Source organism: Littorina saxatilis, linkage group LG11, assembly GCF_037325665.1.
Source record: "Littorina saxatilis isolate snail1 linkage group LG11, US_GU_Lsax_2.0, whole genome shotgun sequence".
In the NCBI taxonomy this organism is placed as follows: domain Eukaryota; kingdom Metazoa; phylum Mollusca; class Gastropoda; order Littorinimorpha; family Littorinidae; genus Littorina; species Littorina saxatilis.
Window position 1 is genome coordinate 43,839,629 of NC_090255.1, and position 22,500 is coordinate 43,862,128.

The following is a 22,500-nucleotide window of genomic DNA, read 5'->3' on the forward strand; positions in this document are numbered from 1 at the left end:
AACGTCGCGCAGACCGCGCATGCGCCATGTACAGTAAACTGTTATCACAAATGGCGGATAAATCTAACTCGTGCAAAGAAACGTTTCAAAACCAAGCTTTATGGACGTTTTTATGACTACGTACTCCAGCAGACATCAACTTGAGGTCGACGTGTGTGGGGTTTGCTCAAAATACGTAAGTATTCGTCAGCCGTTTGGCTTCTCGAATTAAGTTTCAACTTTGTCTCTGTCTCGAACCACTCAATCACTGGACCACAACTTCCTTATTATGTACAGTGTTTGGTATTGAGTATGAAAGTAGTCTGGTGGTCCAGTGGACGATACCTTTCGCCTGTGCTCGAACCAAATACTAAGCTTACCAGTTACCACACTGTCATACTTATAGTCATAGTGATAGCACTGATACATTTGTACAGGTAAACATGGCTGTTTGCTGAAAATCAGTCTTTGTGAAAAATTGCAATGATGTCTCTGAAGTTTGATTCAGTCCCTAATTCATTCAGTGATTCATTTTGATGGGACGTCAACCCATGGTGAGACTAATAATGATATTTGATCGTATTCTGCCAGTGCCATTGCCAACTGCCATTGTTGTTCTTGTGTGCACTAATTAGTAATTTACTAGCAATAGGAGTTCGAGTTCTACTATAGTAGTATTTTACTAAATCATTACTACTAGTACTAAATACTACTGCTACTACTAGCTTTAAACAAGCTATGGTTTGAATGACCAGCTAAATGCTAATAGTTAATAAGTACATTATTTTTGCATCAGCGAGGTATACATAAATTTAACGAAGTGGATTCACAGCGCGCGTCGCGTTGTGCAGCGTTGCGATTTACAACGCGCTGCACTACGAGGAACGCTGCGATTCACGACGCGCGATGTATTCTGCCGATACATTTCCTTCACAATCGCAAAGTTTACAACAGCTACATCTATCTGATCTATTTGAGAAATAAAACTGTCAATAAAACGAAAAACAGAGCTGAGCCATTCTCTCTCTCTCACTCTTTCAACTGAATTCACCAGTATATCGCCGCGTCGATGTAAAAACGTGCCTACCTCTGCTGAACAATCCTTCTCATTGCGGTCAATGCGCATGCGCCAATCTTGGACTTACAAAAATGCGACCCTTTGACCGATCGAACCATGGGTTAGGGTAAGGCTAAGGGTTAGGTTGTTCACGACCTGATTAATCTCCCCATGTTAGCGCATGCGCATTGACCGCAATGAGAAGGATTGTTCAGGCAGAGTTTTCAGTTTGTGACACCGACCTTGAATACTTGGCAGTCATACTCATATCACTACATGTCATTGCAATGGCTTCTACTATATGGAAAGGAGCTGAGTTTTTAAACTGGGATGACGTTTTTAAACAATTATCCGAGTACAGTGCCGCGGAACTGTTAATCGGTGTCACACCAGTTTAACACTTCAGCAGCCATTTTGGAATTCGCGCATGCGCAGATAATTTTTTCAGCGTGGGTTTTTTTTCCAGTTGATTTGAACGCGTATATATCAGTCTGCATAAAGTGCAATTTTGTAGTCTTGCAGCCCTGAAGTTGCTTTCAAAGAAAGACTGTAAAATGTTGCTGATAATCATGCATACATGTACAAAAATAAAGCGCATCAACAATCTGCGCTGGTGAGAGCAATAGCCGCGCTCTGGGAATCGCTGCGCTGCACAACGTGCCGCGCTCTGTGAATTGCCGCGCTGCACAGCGCGCTGCGCTCTGTGAATCGCTTGCCTAAATTTAAATATTTTATTAAAAAAATACCGCATGGTTTTGCTTGACCAAATCATTTATCAGCTAACAATATGCTTTTATTTCAGTTGGACCTGACTTGAGCATGGTTCCGTTGTCTCCGCAACAACAGATTGGTTACTCAAGAATTGCAGGCATGTCCAGTTTGCAGCATGTGCAGGCTGACCCCGCTGAGTGTGAAGATCTGATGGCTGATCTAGACACAACATAAGCTGCTTGACACTATTCCAAGGTAAGCAAGAAGCTTTGAAAATAGTTACTTAAGTGTTACTTAGTAAGTGTACATTTTTGTGGGTGAACCATCGGTAACCGTCCCCGTCCCCCCCCCCCCCCCCCCCCCTCGACACCCACACATACAAACACGCACACAAACTTGGGTTTGTTTGTACTACAACTATTAGTATTAACTACTCTTCATAAATGAGTTATGTAATTCATCAGAGGTTTGAAGTCATTATGGTTTTGCAAATTAGTAAGAGACTATGTGGGTGCATGGATTCAGTAATGCGCAATTAATACATGCAATACTCCTGCTGGTGAGTTCACTACAAACAGGTACTACATTAGAACTGATCTATGTTATTTGTTAATGAGGATGATTAATCGTAATCTCACTGTCAAACTGTCATGATACTATTGCCATTGACAGTGCTAGATCACTTCATAAAGTTATTTTAGTAAGTAATCATATGATATTGATAATTTTGATAAAGTGATTTACTGACGGTGACAATGACATGTTATCTTCATACTATTCCAGGTACAAGATGCTAAACGTGCAGATATCAAGGGCTTGGGATTTCGGCTCCTGGAGATGCTACTTGTAACTCTTTTGTGAGTACCGATGTATACTGGGTGTTTTCTCAGTTTTTGTCCGCTGTCAGTGTGAGATTTATATTGTGGTACAGTGGAACCCCCCAATTTAAGACTCCCTCCTTTTAAAGACCATGTTTTCTCAGACTTTCTGTTCACAACCTCTGTAAAATTACCCCCCTTTTAAGACTCCCTCCTTTTTAAGACTGAATTTTCTCAGATTATTGTAGGTCTTAAAAGGGGTGTTCCACTGTATAACCTGTTTTTCTAGTTTCATGGTTTAGCCACGACTCACTTTGAATGAGGGTCATCTGCCAGGCATTTAGCTGATTATCTGATAGTGATAAGTGATATTTATTAATTTGCTATTTATAAATTACAGTTGCAGTAAACTAACACTGTCGCACAAAGTATGTGACTTTAAAAAAAGATTTGTTTGTAATCATGTGAGCTCTGTCCACTAGATGATGGAGAAGGGAATTTTTCCAGTTGAGTCTGCAACATGGATTTTTCTCTCTCAGGATAACAAATACAGCAGGGTTCGTACAGGTCATGGAAAACCTGGAAAGTCATGGAATTTGATTTTTAATTTTCCAGGCCTGGAAAGTCATGGAATTTCAATTCAAGTCATGGAAAGTCATGGAATTTAAAAAAAATAAAAAAGAAAGAAAAATTAACCTTTAGCACGCCAGCGGCGATTTTCGTTGCCCAGCCATTCCACCACCCCCCCCCCCCCCCCGCGATTTGCGTCTCCAGCACAAGGCTTGTTCGTATGACCAACTTCTCGTTCATATTTGCATACGAGAATAACGGTATTTTTAACGGCACTTGAGCCAAAGCGAGGCTCACTTCCTTCCGTTATCTCGTCGTGTCGTCTGCGCTGCATTTGAGTCGGTTTCGTCGAAGTTTTTGAGTCACTTGAGAAAATGTGACTCTATGTAATCGGTCAGTGTTAGTCTGTCCGGCCGGCCGTCCGGCTGGCCGGCCGGCCGTCCGTAGACACCACCTTAACGTTGGACTTTTCTCGGAAACTATCAAAGCGATCGGGCTCATATTTTGTTTAGTCGTGACCTCCAATGACCTCTACACTTTAACGATGGTTTCGTTGACCTTTGACCTTTTTCAAGGTCACAGGTCAGCGTCAAAGGAAAAATTAGACATTTTATATCTTTGACAAAGTTCATCGGATGTGATTGAAACTTTGTAGGATTATTCTTTACATCAAAGTATTTACATCTGTAGCCTTTTACGAACGTTATCAGAAAAACAAGGGAGATAGCTAGCCTTTTCTGTTCGGCAACACACAACTTAACGTTGGGCTTTTCTCGGAAACTATAAAAGTGACCGGGCTCAAATTTTATGTGAACGTGACTCATTGTGTTGTGAATAGCAATTTCTTCCTGTCCATCTGATGCCTCATATAATATTCAGAACTGCGAAAGTGACTCGATCGAGCGTTTGCTCTTCTTGTTTGTTTTTGCATCGATAAAGTACTTTAGCGCTTCGACAAGCAAGATGGAGGATGATGAGTTTGAAACTTTCTTTCAGTTGTTTCTTGACAACAAAAAGTATGCGGAATTGGAACGAATTACCGAGGAAGATCTTCGCAATGAACTGTGTATCGCGGTGAAAAAAATGACAGTTCGTCAAGTCACAGTGACGGTTACGAAACAGAATTTACGAAAGTGCAGATGGATACAAACAGTGGCTGGTCCAGTTTAGTGAAATGACAGGACCAGCAAACATTACCGATAATCTGACTGCCTAGCAAATGCTTGACTTGCTTGTCGAAGAGACACTGCGTAGAAACTGACTCAAATTCAGTGCAAAGCAAGCCAGTGTCAAAACTGGCAGTGACAAGACGTAAAAAGTTTGCGTGTTCGGAAATGGCGACCTGTGGATCTAGTCATGGAAAATGTTATTGAGGCTCATGAAAAAGTCATGGAATTTTGTTTCTAAAAAGCAGTGGGGACCCTGTACAGTATGGAAGGAAAAATTTAGGGTTGGTGTGGCGATAACAATAAAGATATGTCATAGTGACTTGACTAATTGATTTGAATTCTGCTGCAGGTCAGTCGCCCCCCACCTCCTGCTTTGCCTACTACAACTTCGAGGAAATACGACAGGACACCCTTCAGCTTGCTGCACCATGGTGTCTCTTGGAGAACAGCAAGGAACAGATACAGGTGGGGTCGGTTGGGATACCGTAAACAGACTATTTTGTTTTGTTGGCCTTAGCATAGAGTCTGGGGATGTGAGATGTGCATGATGTGTTGTTTGAATCTGACAGTGATTGTATGAATTTTTTATACATGTATTGTTGTCACGCGCTTTGAACTTCTGATAAGGCGCTTTATAAATGCCCGTTATTATTATTATTATTATTATAAATAGATACACACTTGTAAACTTATGTTAGTTTTCACACGTGAGCATGAAGGAATGTGCCTTTATGAGGAATGTATAGTGGCTTGCAATATTGAATTTGAGGGATGTTTGCAGTTATATAATATATTAGCACAGCTCAGTTTTCTTGAGGGTTCCATGAGAACAGTGAAATTCTCCTTTGAGGACTGAAAAATATCTTGGATAATTGGTCTTAATTGGAGGGGGGGGGGGGGGGGGGGTTTAAAAAAATAAGTACATTCACATGTGTTTTTCATTTTCACTGTGTTAAGGTGGGGAGGTCCTTCTCTACTTCTTTCTTTGTTTTCCCATTGACATATTTTTGTTCTTGTCTATATTTTTTACATAGGTTCACCATTAGTCCTCATCCCCAGCCGACTGTTTCCGCTGAAGCCGTGAAGGATACTTCTTCATGTAGGCGTGGACATCTTTTTCGTCGCCATGCAAGGCTTCCAGTACCATATAATTTTGTGAATACTCTGGGGACCTGTCATCGACTTTGGAAGGACGCTTTATTTTATAACACTTTGTACCCCATCTTTGTTGACCAAGATTTTTTAAGCCGAGACCAGCTGTGCTGCAGCAGGTCACTCAGAATTCTAGAAACTGTGTATCAACAGGCTAGAATGCTGGCGTTAGATCAACGTTACAGGAAGCGACTGAAGCTAACCGTCTAGGCAGGATGCGGATATGTGCCGAATGAGAACAGATGCAATGTACATAGTGACTGTGTGTACAGATATATATATATATCCATACCTGAACTTTGTTAGATAAATTATCAATCAATCAATCAATATGAGGCTTATAGTTATATCACGCGTATTCCGTGGGTACAGTTCTAAGCGCAGGGATTTTGTTTTGATTTTTTTTTTATGCAATTTATATCGCGCACATATTCAAGGCGCAGGGATTTATTTATGTCGTGTGAGATGGAATTTTTTTACACAATACATCACGCATTCACATCGGCCAGCAGATCGCAGCTATTTCGGCGCATATCCTACTTTTCACGGCCTATTATTCCAAGTCACACGGGTATTTGGTGGACATTTTTAGCTATGCCTATACAATTTTGCCCGTCGCGATATAACCTTCGTGGTTGAAAACGACGTTAAACACCAAATAAAGAAAGAATACAATTTTGCCAGGAAAGACCGTTTTGTCAATCGTGGGATCTTTAACGTGCACCCCCAATGTAGTGTACACGAAGGGACCTCGGTTTTTCGTCTCATCCGAAAGACTAGCACTTGAACCCACCACCTAGGTTAGGAAAGGGGGGAGAAATAAATAGCGGCCTGACCCAGGGTCGAACACGCAACCTCTCGATTCCGAGCGCAAGTGCGTTACCACTCGGCCACCCATGCCGGTTGTTATGATCGCCACATTTTAGGTCCCCCCCTCCCCCCCCTTTTCAAACTTCCCCGCTTTTAAGACCTTACGTTTTTGGATTTTCTGTTCACAACCTGTTGTGCATTTACCTACATATTAAGCAGTGTTTCTTGTATAGAATATAGTCAATGTTTGTACAGATTTTAGTCAAGCAGTATGTAAGAAATGTTAAGTCCTTTGTACTGGAAACTTGCATTCTCCCAGTAAGGTCATATATATTGTACTACGTTGTGAGCCCCTGGAGCAATTTTTGAGTCACTTGAGAAAATGTGACTCTATGTAATCGGTCAGTGTTAGTCTGTCCGGCCGGCCGGCCGGCCGTAGACACCACCTTAACGTTGGACTTTTCTCGAAAACTATCAAAGCGATCGGGCTCATATTTTGTTTAGTCGTGACCTCCAATGACCTCTACACTTTAACGATGGTTTCGTTGACCTTTGACCTTTTTCAAGGTCACAGGTCAGCGTCAAAGGAAAAATTAGACATTTTATATCTTTGACAAAGTTCATCGGATGTGATTGAAACTTTGTAGGATTATTCTTTACATCAAAGTATTTACATCTGTAGCCTTTTACGAACGTTATCAGAAAAACAAGGGAGATAACTAGCCTTTTCTGTTCGGCAACACACAACTTAACGTTGGGCTTTTCTCGGAAACTATAAAAGTGACCGGGCTCAAATTTTATGTGAACGTGACTCATTGTGTTGTGAATAGCAATTTCTTCCTGTCCATCTGATGCCTCATATAATATTCAGAACTGCGAAAGTGACTCGATCGAGCGTTTGCTCTTCTTGTTGATTAGTGCTTTTGTGAACAAGAAACAATTGACAAGTGGCACTATCCCATCTTCCCCCTTTCCTCTATCCCATCTCCCCCTTTTCCTGTCGCAATATAACCTTGAATGGTTGAAAACGACGTTAAACAACAAATAAAGAAAGAAAAGAATTCATCAACGAGTGATTACTGCCTCACCATAGCAGTTAGGCCAGTCTTACTAACTCTTACTTTTATTAATGTGCCGTGATGCAAAGACGTTGAGCAGTTTTCAGATGTTTATGAATCTAGGGCTTTCAAAATTTACTGACATGTTGGACTCCATGACATCCAAACATGAAGTTCAGTTACCCCTTTTCAACTTTGAAGGTCACATTGTAGGCGAATTTTTAGCAAAAAGTTGGAACATTGGTGTGACTGTTCTTACTCACAAGGGAAGTGATTTAGTTATTTGCTGATTTTTATTTTGTATGGCCTTCTTTCACCCATTTAAGGGCAGGTGGGCCAGTGCAAAATTGACCAAATCGTTCAAAACACTGTTTTGGGTATTTTAGCAGATTATGTTTCCATAACATACCTATCATCCATGTGTGTCGGTGTTTTTGTCAAAAGTGTCCTATTTATCTGTCAATAAAGACAAAATGTGAACATGTGTGGCATTGATTGTCTTCTGTAGTCGATATTCCCCCGCCAAAAATTGTCTCATTTCAAAGGCTAGTTACGGCTTTGTCCTCAGCAAAACAGTGCATTCACGACATACGAAACTGCGCAGCAGCTCTTGACCTATAACATGACATCAGTGTTTTGATGAATGTTCCATTCACTCAGCCACTTGTCCGTTGCAAAGGCAGCAATCGTAATCGAACGGAAATATCCTTATTTGGAAGGTACTCGACATCCATTGGTTCGTTTCATAAACCGAAATCGGGAACCAGTTTACTTTGCGAGTGCGCATGCTCAGCTTACGAATTTTGCATACGGAAACTACCGAAGAGACTCTCGGCCATGACGGGAACACCCGAAGTTCACTCGGTTTTACATCATCCTGGTTACACATCAAACGATCGGTGATAACCGAAAGCGAATTTTTCCTTGAGAAACAACCTTTGATACGATAACAATGGCTCGAAATAAGAAAGAGGACAATGTCTTTATTAGTTCGGTTAGCAACAACAAGTAGTTCCGCTGGTACTAGGCCAAAGTTTGGATTCTGTCGGTGTTTCCGATACAGAGGAAAGCTTTGATCTCCACGCAGATCCACAGGTCGCCATTTCCGAACACGCCATGCAGCACACTTTTTACGTCTCGGCACTGGCTTGCTTTGCGCTGAATTTGAGTCAGTTTCTGTGCAGTATCTCCTCGACAAGCAAGTTGAGCATTTGCTACGCAAAAAAAACAAAAACAGGAGAAAGTATCCAACATCAGTCAGATTATCGGTAATGTTTGCTGGGCCTGCCATTTCCCGAACGAAACTGGATCAGCAACTGTTTGTATCAATCTGCACTTTCGTAAATTCCGTCACTGTCTTGACGAACTGTGTCATTTTCTTCACCGCGATACACAGTTCATTGCGAAGAGCTTCCTCAGTAAATCGTTCAGATTCCACGTACGATTTGTTGTCAAAAAACAATCAAACGAAAGTTTCAAACTCATCATCCTCCATCTTGCTTGTCGAAGCACCAAAGTACTGTATCGATGTAAAAACAAAAGCAGAAAACTTCGAGGAAACCAACAAATCGACGAGATAACAGAAGGAAATAAGTCTCGTTCTGGCTCAAGTAAGTTACCGTTAAAAATACCGTTATTCTCGCATGCAAATACAAACGAGAATCGGGTCATTGATGCACGTTTAGCGCTGGGGCAGTATCCCCATGCTGGTTGACAGAGGGAAAGAAGGGATGGACGCATAAATTCTCTGCTGGCGTGCTAAAGGCTAAGTAGTTTGCAATTCAAATAAACTAAGCTGTTCATTCATAACACAGTTTTGTCCTTGTGTGTCTGTTTCAATAGTGTTTCTGTGGTGTTCAATCTTCAATGTCGTTTTTCTCAGTTCAGCCATTTTGCCTACGGTTACGTCTTGGGTTACGCGATTTCTCTGGCTGTAATTTAGCTACAGCAATATTTTCTTTTGTAGTTTGTGCAGAATACAACATTCTGGGGGATTACGAAGGGATTTTGCTGAAATTTTATTATAGTCATATCCAGATTATTTCAAAAAATAATTTCGCAAGCGTTACCCTAAAGTTTGACAGTTGTAACAAAGAAGTGTTCCTAACTCCAAATATAAATATAATAAACAAGATCTGCTTCGTAATCCCCTAGAGCATACCCAGAAGGATAAAATAAAACAATAATTAGAAGTGTGACAATCACATCTGATGAAAATCCGTGTATCTCCTGTACTCCACTTTTGTCTGTATTTTGACTGTTTTTGTCACGTAAAACAAAAACCAGCAACCGAAAATACAAAAAGTGACTATTCTTTGTCATCATTTGTTCATTTCTTTCATAAAATAACATTCAGACACAATAAAACATTCAAAATTAAAAAAAAGGTGGTGCACTGGCCCACCTCCCCTTAATCATTCATAAATGTTCATACCCAAGGGAAGTAATTCACATATATATCTATGGCCAATGTTTTCACAGGGCAGGGTTCGTACAGAGTCCTTGAACCCTGGAAAACTCCTTGAAAATTGGAAAACCTTTTCCAGGCCTTGAAAAGTGCTTGAAAATAGAGTTTTGTTAAATAGTCATTGAAAAGTACTTGATTTTTCCAAATTGTTGCCTATACATTTCGTCAGCAGCTTGTCTTTATTAAAAAATAAATCTAACCCCCTTTTTTTTTCGTCAAATACAGTACACACATTTTGGGAGAATAAAAGATCGAGTGAAAACGAAAGCAGACGAACTAACTATTATTAGTCACCCGTAGTTGCTTTCCTTCCCGGAAGTTAGCAAGGGAAACAACTACGGAATGACTAATAGTTTGCAGACGCGGAGAACCGCATTAATTTGGGGAAAATCATGTCCTTGAAAAGCATTTATTTGGTCCTGGAAATGTCCTTGAAAACTCCTTGAATTGTATCAGCTCTGCCCTGCAGGAACCCTGACAGGGCATCTGCCCCCCCCCCCCCCCCCCCCCCCCTCCCAACACACACTCACATGGGCTAAAACTTACATGGCTTTTATGGGTATGACGCTCTTAATCACAAGGGAAGTAATTTACTGATGGTGTGTTTTCATTTCATGTGGCCTTCACCGATTTGAATAATTTATTTTAGCTTATCCAATTATAGTGTGGATGAACACTGTCTCCACTCAAAATAGTCCTTTGCTATTGTACATTGTGAATCAGCATTTTTGTTTTTGTCCTGTTTGAATAAAGTGCAATAATTTTACAACCAAAGTGTTAATGTTAAAGATGTTTACATAATGTGTGAAGGATGATGCATTTGAAAACTAATATTGTTAAATGTCAATTGACCTGTGACAAGTCAGCAAAGTGCAATATCCAAGCATGAAACCCGCACACAATTCCCAAACAACATGCTTTCTTTTCCACAAAATTCCATCCAGGTGAAAACAATTATGTGAACGTCATAACATGGTGTTTTTTTACATTAATAATCAAGCCTAACACCAACTAACATGGTGTTAATAGGCATTTGAGCAAGCTTTAACACCAACATAACATGGAGTTAATAGGCATTTGAGCAATCTTTAACACCAACATAACATGGGGTTTTGCATGTTAAACCAGCAATAACATGATGTTAATCACATTACAAGCAAGCTGTAACACCACCAAAACAAGCAGTTTTGCAAGTTAAGTCTACGATAACATGATGTTACTTGGCGTTAAACCAAAGCTTTAATGCCATCAAAACTTGACATTTTTGCATGTTACAGACATGCTGTAACATGGTTTAACATGATGTTTTGACCGTCGCAAAACGCGCTGAAATTCCAGGCAATTTCGCAGCGATAACTTCAACAAAATCCAATCAAAATCTGGCGTTGTCGTGAACACCAAAATGTGATAAACCCATTGAAACTTGAAGTTTTGTTGGGATTTTGAGTAGTTTTGTAAGATACAAAACGCCACTTTTCGCCCAGTGGCGGGTACACACGAAGGGGGATAAGGCACTAGCAGGTCTGCATATAAGCTGACCTGGGAGATCGGACAAATCTCCACCTTTAACCCAGCAGGCGGCCGCGGCCGGGATTTGAACTCACGACCTTCCGATCAAGAGGCCGATGTCTTATCCACTACGCCACTGCGCCCGTCAAATGTTATTCGATCCCGTCTAGACCAACACTCAAGTGGAAAGTTTATTCACCCTGACAACGCCACTACAAGTTTATTCACCCTGACAACGCCACTACAAGTTTATTCACCCTGAAAACGCCACTACAAGTTTATTCACCCTGAAAACGCCACTACAAGATTAGTTTATTCACCCTGAAAACGCCAAGTGCTACAAGTTTATTCACCCTGAAAACGCCACTACAAGTTTATTCACCCTGAAAACGCCACTACAAGTTTATTCACCCTGAAAACGCCAAGTGCTACAAGTTTATTCACCCTGAAAACGCCACTACAAGTTTATTCACCCTGAAAACGCCACTACAAGTTTATTCACCCTGAAAACGCCACTACAAGTTTATTCACCCTGAAAACGCCACTACAAGTTTATTCACCCTGAAAACGCCACTACAAGTTTATTCACCCTGAAAACGCCACTACAAGTTTATTCACCCTGAAAACGCCACTACAAGTTCAAGGCACGCTTAATACGTTTTTCGTTGTATCTGGTTTTTTGGTGTGCAAAGTCAGTAACTCTAATTGACCCATTTAACGCATTTGCTGTGTCTGTAATATACATGGGTATTGACTTTTTTGCTGTCTATTTACATAACGCTTACGTACAAACTGAATTTACACCGAAATACCACGCATGAACAACAAGCATCTTCATATGTTTGACGTGTTATTCGATCTGTTTGTTGTTGTGGTGGAAGCCAGTTATTCGAATTGAACCACTTCTTGTATTTGGTGTGTCTGTAATATACATAGACATCCATAGACCTTTTTAAAGCCAATTTGCTTTCTGAATTTACCACTGAAATACCACGCATAGATCAGAAGTATAAGTTTGCCGTTTTATTCGATCTGTTTGTTGTTGTTGTTGTTGTGAAAGCCAATTATTCAGATTTAACTACTTCTTGTTTTTGCAGTGCATGCATAGTAAATACATATTGACTTCGTTGCTGTCTATTTGCATGTTGCTTACACACTGGGTTTCTTTGTTGTCCATTTATCTAATACGACAAGTTGGATGTTTTCATTGTTCATTTGCATAATAGGTACATGTGATTTGTAACAGAGGAGCACAGACGTCACATTATCAATGTAAATGTTCACAAATGACTCCTTCAAACAACGACAGCAGTGATCGTTTGTCAGTGTCAGTGTCCTCTCAGCCTGACTGGCCATTACAGGGCCTTCACCTCATTACGATTTCGTTTTCTTGCCTAAAAAGAAAGTCTCACAAAGACATTTGACAAACAAAAAACCCAACCTAACCTAAACGATTGCGTATGTGTGTGTGTGTGTGTGTGTGTGTGTGTGTGTGTGTGTGTGTGTGTGTGCACGTGTGTGTGTGTGCACGTGTGTGTGTGTGCACGTGTGTGTGTGTGTGTGTGTGTGTGTGGGTGTGGGTGTGTGTGAGGGGTGATGGACGTTCTCCTCCCCAAGCGTGATGAAGTAATCATGCAACAGTTGGTTGTGTTGACACCAAGCCTCCGCAACCCTCCCTTCCGAGTTTCCCCGATGTCGGACAATTATCCCTAACACACATGCATTAATACACAACCAACTAAAAGACAGGTTGTACAATATTCATGAACGTCTGAACGAATTGCGTACATCATTACCTGAAGTTATCAGTACATGAGAATCTTTGTACATTATTATTCAGGCATTAATCATTACAACGCACATATTCCAATTCTTTGACTATTGTTTAAAAAGAAATGGGGGTCTCATCAGTTAATTGAGTGACAGGTGAGTTCTCTATTCAACTTTGTTCAACCTCAACGAAGAGCAAAGAGAATCTCGGATATAAGGTTCTTCCAATGACTTTGCGGATTCTTCATTTACTTGTTTGTAATTTGTTTTAGACAGTTTTGATTTTCCATTTTGCATTTTTGACTTTTAGAGATGAACATGCATCTTGTTCCTTTGGTGCGGGTTAACACTTATTGTAATTCAGTCCTTGTCATGAGGTCATCCTCACTCTTCTGCCCTGTTGAACACACAGTCTTATACGAGGCTTGTATGTCCAAAATCTCCACAATCCTCATTTATGCAAAAGGAAATTATTATTGTGTTTGTTTGTTTATTGTATAATTTTGTTTTCTTCCTTCCTTTATTGTCCGATCGCTGGGAAATTCGGGTCGCTTCCTCTCAGTGGAAAGCTAGCAGCAACAGCGTCGCGCTACCCGGGTGTATGCGTGTTTATGTGTAACCAGCCACCTACACACATGGTAGAATGACCGAAGTCTTTTACGTGCCACAGTGGTGACACAGGGGTAGAACATGGATACCGTCTCTGAGTCTGCACATGACGTTGATCCGTGTCCGTTTCGGCCCGGATTCGAACCAGTGACCTTAAGACCGTAAGTCAAGTGCTCTACCAACTGAGTTCAGGTTCGTAATCATGTTTAAATGTTCATGTTTCTGGTGAGTACTTTTATAAGATTGTTATTTTGTGTGTTTATTGTTGTTTCTTGTCTGGAGTAGCCAGGGACCCAGCGGTATATCCATTCAGCATCAAACTTAATATCGGCCAACTCTTAACAAAATTGGTTTCACTTCGTTGATATACACACGGAAGAGCACCAGCCTAAGACAGGAGAAATAAGTGTTTTTTTTCTCAAGACGACACCCTTTGAAGTTTTTTGTGTGAATAAGTTATCTCTCAGATAGTTTGGTCTTATTCAAAACACGTTTTACTCACACCAACAAAGAAACAAGTCGCGTAAGGCGAAATTACTACATTTAGTCAAGCTGTGGAGCTAACAGAATGAAACTGAACGTAGTCCGCCGCTAGTGCAAAAGGCAGTGAAAGTGACGAGCCTGTTTGGCGCGGTAGCGGTTGCGCTGTGCTTCATAGCACGCTTTACTGTACCTCTCTTCGTTTACACTTTCTGAGCGTGTTTTTAATCCAAACATATCATATCTATATGTTTTTGGAATCAGAAACCGACAAGAAATAAGATGAACTAGTTTTTAAAACGATTTCGGAAATTTAATCTTAATCATAGTTTTTATATTTTTAATTTTCAGAGTTTGTTTTTAATCCAAATATAACATATCTATATGTTTATGGAATCAGAACATGATGAAGAATAAAATGAAAATAATTTTGGATCGTTAAAAAAAAAAATAATTTTAATTACAATTTTCAGATTTTTAATGACCAAAGTCATTAATTAATTTGTAAGCCTCCATGCTGAAATGCAATACCGAAGTCCGGCCTTCGTCGAAAATTGCTTGGCCAAAATTTCAATCAATTTGATTGAAAATTGAGGGTGTGACAGTGCCGCCTCAACTTTTACAAAAAGCCGGATATGACGTCATAAAAGACATTTATCGAAAAAATAAAAAAAAACGTCTGGGGATATCATACCCAGGAACTCTCATGTAAAATTTCATAAAGATCGGTCCAGTAGTTTACTCTGTATTGCTCTACACACACACACGCACAGACACCACGACCCTCGTCTCGATTCCCCCTCTATGTTAAAACATTTAGTCAAGTTTTGACTAAATGTAAAAACAGATACTGTATAATGAGAAGTGTTCAGAAGATTTGTTTTTCACTTTTATTCTGTAACTTTGCTACTGTATACATCCGGTTTGCTTTTGATACTGTGATTTTAAATCATAAAAACAAACAACAGCAAAACACACACCAAAATAAAAAAAATAAAAAAAACAGCAACAGGCAAAGAAAAGACAACACCATAGCCATACAGATTTGAATCAACTGTCAGCTAACTAGGTAACATTTAGCCTCGTATTGGCTACTTTAATGTTAACCCAACACGTTTAACCTTCGCCCGACCGGGTTATCGATTACACACGGAAGACATCGTGGGGCCGTGCGGACCCATGCTTCTCAAAGAAGGAACAATATGCATACCCTTCCGTAGACCCATGCTTTCTAAAGAAGCAAAAACGTGCATCACCTTCCGTAGACGCCGTGGTTAAATTTCCGCGAGAAGTAATTACATTAAATTATTAATTTAATTATTACCGTGCGGACTAAAGCTTCTCAAAAAAGGAAAAAACGTGAATACCCTTCTGTAGACGTCGTGGGGCCGTGTGGACCCACATTGTTATGTATTAATTTCGCTCCAGGCGACTTGCTTATTAACTCCAAAATTAAACAGATCGTAGAAAATGATGTTTAGAGCCAATACCTGAAGGTTTGTGACTTCTGTCCCTAGTTTTTATGTAAGTTCCTTCAGTTTGAGAAACATGGGTCCGCACGACCCCACGATGTCTTCCGTGTGTAGTCTAAATTTAACCATTGGTTTTTTTTATTACTTCTCGCTGAAATTTAATGATCTTTTAGGACATAAGAACTTTTTATGTGTCTGAGGCATTCTTAAAAGCTCATTAAAAAATTCCAACTGGTTTAAGAGATATTTGCAATTAAGGTAAGGAAACCCCATGGAAATTAACCACAAATTGTTGATAGGTGTATGTTGGGGGTTTGACACTATGACACACTTTCATCTATGTTCTTTCAGTTGAGCATAACCAAATTTTCGGCAAAAAAGGCACTTTTTAAAAACTTTTTCTTGTTGTTGTACTGATTGCTTTAGATTCATTTCTGGCCTCATTATATATTCATTATTTTCAAATCGCCATAACTTTCGTTACCACACGGACCCACGACGACCGGCGAAAGTTAGAGTTATCCCACAGATAAGCACTTACCACAACCGATCAAACCATGCTACCAACACAAGTTACTCACCGAGCAGAAAAGACGGAACGATCATCAGACAAAAGCAAATGTCCCCGGAGAAATCTCAAGTACTTGCCACCTCACATCCAGTAAAAGCAAACCGTCGTACAAGAGAGTGACTGACCAAGGGAATGACTGACAGAAAAACAACCAGACAGTACCATATATACCCGGGGGGAATCTGAAAGTGATCAGTAAACAACTGCGTGGACCGGAAGATCTAATTTCTACCCAGAAAGCCTGCAATCTTATGGTGGCCTCCCCTTATCTTCAAGCCTCATCGCCTACCGATCGTTAATCTGACACCTGATCACCTGGCACATGTAAAGCCGTTACGTCTTTTGAATTATGTATAGCACATGACTAAGGTGGAGCGGACACGATGGTGTACGAGCAGCAGGTGTACGTGTTGGACGAAAGATGACTGAACCCGGTACCAGCACTCGTTCTGATTGGACACAGTCCTCTCCCCGGTACCAGCACTCGTTCTGATTGGACACAATCCTCTCCCCGGTACCAGCACTCGTTCTGATTGGACACAGTCCTCTCCCCGGTACCAGCACTCGTTCTGATTGGACACAGTCCTCTCCCCGGTACCAGTACTCGTTCTGATTGGACACAGTCCTCTCCCCGGTACCAGTACTCGTTCTGATTGGACACAGTCCTCTCCCCGGTACCAGTACTCGTTCTGATTGGACACAGTCCTCTCCCTGGTACCAGTACTCGTTCTGATTGGACACAGTCCTCTCCCCGGTACCAGTACTCGTTCTGATTGGACACAGTCCTCTCCCCGGTACCAGTACTCGTTCTGATTGGACACAGTCCTCTCCCCGGTACCAGTACTCGTTCTGATTGGACACAGTCCTCTCCCTGGTACCAGCACTCGTTCTGATTGGACACAGTCCTCTCCCCGGTACCAGCACTCGTTCTGATTGGACACAGTCCTCTCCCCGGTACCAGTACTCGTTCTGATTGGACACAGTCCTCTCCCTGGTACCAGCACTCGTTCTGATTGGACACAGTCCTCTCCCCGGTACCAGTACTCGTTCTGATTGGACACAGTCCTCTTCCCGGTACCAGTACTCGTTCTGATTGGACACAGTCCTCTCCCCGGTACCAGTACTCGTTCTGATTGGACACAGTCCTCTCCCCGGTACCAGTACTCGTTCTGATTGGACACAGTCCTCTCCCCGGTACCAGTACTCGTTCTGATTGGACACAGTCCTCTCCCCGGTACCAGCACTCGTTCTGATTGGACACAGTCCTCTCCCCGGTACCAGTACTCGTTCTGATTGGACACAGTCCTCTCCCTGGTACCAGCACTCGTTCTGATTGGACACAGTCCTCTCCCTGGTACCAGCACTCGTTCTGATTGGACACAGTCCTCTTCCCGGAGAACGACACACACTTTTCGGAAAAGAACACCAATTATAGGTAATGTAAGGGACACGCCAAGGTGTCGTTATTACAGTCTTCTAGATGGTCGAACGTGTAGCAAAGATCTGTACGTGTACGTGTAGATATTGCGTCACCCGTGACTCACTTTTTTCTCCAATGTTCCAAATGCATACGTTGTTTTGCTCCCACCAAGACTGCAGATCTTGGCAAACGCTTGACGTAAAAACTAGATTTGATGACGTTACCAGTACACGTTCCCGTACACGTCCTGAAAAGTGCTGATCTAGATCTTGCTATTGTCAAGACCCTGGGCCTTAAAGGGACAGTCATTTCCGTGTAAAGATGATAATTACTGCCAAGACCCCGCGCCTTAAAGGGACAGTCATTCCCGTGTAAAGATGATAATTATTGTCAAGACCCCGGGCCTTAAGTCTTTTTTTTTGTTACTGAAAACTCAGCGCCAAAGTTTAGTGAAGTAGACTTCGCTAAATAGTTATTGTAATTCAATCAAGTTTGCGTTTTAATGAAACAGATCCTGTGATTGGTCAGAATGCCCCAACTCATTAAAAATTACCCGTCATTAATTGTCGATAACCACTCGCTAAAAAATCCATTAACAACCTGCTGGCGAGGCGCATTGATACAGCCTCAACTAGTCTCGGTTAGCTTTGAGGGTCATTTTACAAGTAGGAAATATGAAGGCCAACGAAATACCGAGACCATAAGGTATGCGAAGTGATGACGTCGAATACGTGACGTAAGTTGATGCATGAATTCTTCCGGACTACGTCAGTCAATTCCAAAGATCGCTTTTGTGATGAAAGAATTTGTTTTAGAGTTTGCTGTCCAGAAACCCATCAAAAAAGAAGGGAAAATGTGTGTGAAAGAAAACAAAACAGGAGCAGAGTGATTCGCTTTACACGACTTGTTATCGAGTTGATGTTGCTACTGACGCCATATCCAATCTGCCAAAGGGAGACAACCATCCTTCCACTTGGACACATACCAACAGTCTACAGCCTGGCTGTGTTCTGTGTAAACTGGGGATGTCATTAATAATTCATTTTGCATATTGAATAAGGTGTCAGTTACAACAGCAATTCAACAAACATGAAAACGAAAGTGTTTTTCATGACGGTCAAGGGAGAAAATACCCCACCTTTATTTGCATTTGGGTTTTCGTAAGTGTTGAACAAAAGTGGCTTTGAGAAATTAATTTATAAAGTTTTCCTTCTACGATGGCCACACACATTAAAGATCCATCGCGTCCTCTGCAAAAGATCACATACACCACTCCTTTCTACAGGTCTGTCGAGCCTTCGACGTGGGACAAGAGAATATTTCAACTTGAACTTTCTACCAACATGTCACGGTCTGGCTACTTGTTGCGCACAGTAGGATGTTTTTTCTTAATCAAATTTTAATTGACACCAGTGGCAACGAGCAAAATGAATTCAGCACAATATTCCATGTCTTCAGGGAAGGCATGGCAGGCAGTATATTTTGTATTGAAGTAGAAGTGTGCTTTTAGTCCACATACAAACCTGTACGGAGATTTGTAGTTAAATGTGTACATAATTCTTTACAAGGCAAGGAATGCAGCTTTCATGTGGACTACCTTTTTTCGGTGTGCTAATTATCTTAAGTAACCGTCGACAACAGAAAGTATACTTTGTGGGTTTTGTTCCCATCGCAAGCTCGCATGACTGTCAAACAAATGAGACATTATTTCTGGCATTACAAAGTTCTTCCACGCTAAAGCACTTCCAGATAAAGCATGCCATTTTGATACTCTGATGCAAACATACCTCTTCTTACTCTCCGTCGACATTTACTTTTAATTTGTGTTTACATGCACCAGAGAAGTCGACGCAATTATTTTTCAGGTTAGTAGGGTAACACAAAAGTTTCCGGTTATCAGAACCTTGATAGAATCCAGCCTTGTGCGTGAAGTGATAAACAGTTTTATCGGCAGGAAGTTTCCAGTTTTAGACACTTACCTAAGCTGGTTATTGGTGTGTTTTCTTTTTATTTAAATGATTTATCTATGTTTGGCATCGCGAAGTAAGTCTGTGAAGTGAATAAAGCAAATAAACCTAAAAGCTTCAACGGAGTGGGGTGGCGTTTGGGGAGGGATGGGATTAACTGGGGGGGGGGGGGGGGGGGGTGAGGAAAGGAAAGGGACTGAAGATTGAAAGTCTTGATGCCATGATTAAACAGTGGAGTAAAAGAGATCTCAGTATACAGGGAAAATAACAGTTATTAAAACGTTTATGTCTTCCCCATTTGTGTATATCATGCAGTCTGTTGGTCTTCCAAAGCAAGTTCTCACACAGCTAAACACGAAACTATACAAATTTGTATGGCAAAAACAATATAGTAATAAAAAAGCTTTTGAAAAGATAAAAAGGAAAATTATGGAGTCTGAATATGAGCATGGTGGATTGAAAATGATCAATATGTTTGATATACAGAAAGTGTTTTATTTAAATTAGATTGGACGGTTGCATGAAGCAGGTCGAGAAAATTGGAGTGCAATCCCAAAATGGCACATTCAACAATTAACAGATGTTAATCATTTGGCAAAAATTAATTGCACACAAAAGGAATTACAAGGAATTGAAAAAGTTCAAAATGATTTTTGGAAAGAGGTATTTTTGACATATCTTGATAATAAGAATAAAGTAGGTTCAGAGGAAGTTGACTGACAGATATGATGTTGGTAATCAACTGTTATTTAATAATAGACTGATTCAGTTTAAAGGTAAAGTGTTGGATTTTGTAAAATCGCGCCAGAAAGGTTTTAATGTTATAAATGATTTGTTGAATGTTGAAAGAAATCAGTTTCTGTTATGTGAAGATGTACAGATCATTGTGCAGCAAAACCCTGCAATAACCTTTTTTGAATACAACGCTGTGATGAATGCAATTCCAAAACAATGGAAAGATTGGATTGTAGACAACCCAGCACATATAGTTAATGTAGATATGATTGATGATGAATTGAATGTGTTTAAAAGCAAACCCAAGTTAATTAAGTTATATTTAAAGAAAAAACGGAATTATAGCATTAAAAAATCTCATGCAATCGATTTTTGGAAAAGAAAACTAGATTTTGTTTTTGTCGAACAAACGTGGTTGTTGCCACGACAGGTGACAAAAGAAGTGCGCCTGCGTGTGTTGCAATGGAAAATTTGTCACAATTTATATCCCAACAATATTTTATTACATAAAATGAAAGTAAGTCAAAGAAAAAACTGTAACGAGTGCCCACATATTTTGGATGTCATGGAACACTTTTTCTATGGGTGTCTCCGAATTAGAAAGTTTTGGACTTATATTGAACAAATTAATGTTGAACAGTCTGACAGGTCGGGCTTTTTTATTGTCTATTACAGATGTATTATTCGGAATCGAAAAATGTCAGGAATCAGCGTTAATTAACCATGTTTTATTGATAACAAAAATGTGCATTAGCAAAGTTAAGAAAACTAAATCGCATATTCCATTGGAAATTGTATTTCAACAAGAACTTGCGCTACGAAAGGTTTATCCCCATTGTCCTTAGTTAGATTGTTGTTGAATTAAAAAGTAATTTAATGGAAATGTAACCTGTAATGTAAAAGAAAACAAAATTAAAATTTCATTGAAAAAAAAAGACCAATGAAGAAGGATATGGTCACCGCCCCCCCCCCCCCCCAAAAAAAAAAAGACGAAAGAGGCAAAAAAGATGGGTTGAAGCAGTCTTGCATGCAACTGAGGTAAAAAAAAAAAAATAAAAAAAAAAAAAAATAATAATAATAAGGGTATTTATAGGGCGCAAATTCTAAAATAGTTCTCCAAGAAGAGAACACTTGCCGGAGGGAGAGAGGGGTAGGGGTTATTCTGAAAAAGTAAGACAATACTTTCAACAACAAGCACATTCGAATTCTTTTTAAAAGCTGAATACTTTGCTATGGATAACCCATTGCCTGAATGAATAGTGAGCACCTGTTTCGAACGAGCAAAAGCACGTACAAAGTTGAGAGAGAGAGAGAGAGAGAGAGAGAGAGAGAGAGAGAGAGAGAGAGAGAGAGAGAGAGAGAGAGAGAGAGAGAGAGAGAGAGAGAGAGAGAGTCTCCTTACAATGGTAGAGTCTTTATTTCAAATTGAAAAGTCGTACAGTCACTGTTTCTTTCGTGGCTCCAACAGTAGAACTTGTTATCGGGCTGTTCCACAATGGAGAAGGTGTCTTTCATTTAAATTTGCCACAAAAGACCCTTTTAACTGAACAATTGAAATATTTGACAAGAATCTTTAAATAGGTAGGTGAATAGTTTGTCTCTCTTTCAAATGTAACTTTGTTCAGATGGGCTGAAGTAAAACATTACTTTCTACGTTTATTCTTGCAAGTAAAAAAAATAAACTATGACCAAAACAAACAAGAACAAGATTTGAAAATAGTATGGAAATCGTTCACGCGAGAGAATCTGAAGCCGCGTTGTGAGTGAAAACAGACATTTTACTTATGGACGAAGGCATGACGTGTGATTTTGTTCCCGAATAAACATTGACACTGGCAGAACTACTTTTTCACTTTCTGTCTCTGATGAAAACAACAGACAAACGGCTTATACAGCAGAAACTTTCTTCTTTTCAGCCCTTCTTGCATATATGTTATAAGTGTTGACAGTTTCAATAATGAAATCGAAAGTTCTAGGAACGCAGACAAATACAATATAACATGTGTGACGGGTTTCCGACCTCTGTCAAGGAAGATGCAACAGAAGACGAACTGTTCCCCTCGGGCCGAAGCTGGTCTGTCAACAATCCATCGAAGAAAGTGTTTGTCAAAATATTGTTGGTGCAAACGGAAGTGCAAAATCATGGCCAGGGGGCTATTTTGTGAACAAGAGTCAA

General features: G+C 40.4%; 2 long non-coding RNA genes across 2 annotated transcripts in view; one reads left to right on the top strand and one right to left on the bottom strand.

Annotated features, from left to right (window-relative positions):
* The window catches only part of LOC138980558 (uncharacterized), a 401,185-nt gene that overhangs the window by 41,105 nt on the left and 337,580 nt on the right, over positions 1–22,500 (bottom strand). The gene's annotated exons all lie outside the window — the stretch shown is intronic.
* LOC138980550 (uncharacterized) lies at positions 15–7,804 on the top strand. Its single transcript, XR_011460383.1, has 5 exons — positions 15–175; positions 1,839–2,002; positions 2,531–2,604; positions 4,654–4,769; positions 5,339–7,804. It is a non-coding gene; the product is annotated as an uncharacterized lncRNA (long non-coding RNA).